The sequence below is a fragment of the Geospiza fortis genome, unplaced genomic scaffold (genome assembly GCF_000277835.1).
Source record: "Geospiza fortis unplaced genomic scaffold, GeoFor_1.0 scaffold450, whole genome shotgun sequence".
NCBI classification, from domain to species: Eukaryota; Metazoa; Chordata; class Aves; order Passeriformes; family Thraupidae; genus Geospiza; species Geospiza fortis.
The window spans coordinates 1,602,341-1,602,914 of NW_005054416.1; the positions used below are offsets into that span (position 1 = coordinate 1,602,341).

Sequence of the window (574 nt, forward strand, 5' to 3'; positions counted from 1 at the left end):
GAAAGGCTCCAAATCCAGTTGTGTTTGAGGTGAACTGTGGCAGAATGGAGGAGCAAACACTTGGGATTAATTTCCTGTAAGAATGGGGTTTTGGTAGTAGCAGTCAGCAGAGCTGTGGTGAGAAACCTCTCCAGTTTGTGCTTCCATTCAAGATCCTTCTCCTGTCCTGGACTCCTGGCACTGCTGCCATGAGAGACAAGCTCCCTGCTCCTACTGAAATGCAAAGCATTTGAAATGCTGGAGATTAAACATTAATGTGGAGTGGGAAGTGAGAAACAACTGCTGGCAGCAGGGTGCCCCAGTGAATGGGCACTTCCCAGGGACTTAGCAGTCCTGTGGTGAGGAATGTGGCACAGATCCACCAGAGTCCCTGCTCTGCTCCACGCTCAACCCTGGGCTCTTGCCAGGAGATAAACTGTTCCTTCTGATCCTGAGCAGGCACAAATTATCCATATTTGCTTCTCAAGGAAAGGCTGGAGCTTGGTGTCCTGCAAAACCTGTCTCTGGGGTTTCGTTATTAATGACTGCCCAGGAAGGAGCTTGGATGATGTGTTTGCTGGACAAGTTTGGTCAC

General features: G+C 49.7%; 1 protein-coding gene across 1 annotated transcript in view; it reads right to left on the reverse strand.

The window, feature by feature from the left end:
* EPS8L2 (EPS8 like 2) overlaps positions 1-574 on the reverse strand; it is a 64,096-nt gene that overhangs the window by 25,391 nt on the left and 38,131 nt on the right. The gene's annotated exons all lie outside the window — the stretch shown is intronic.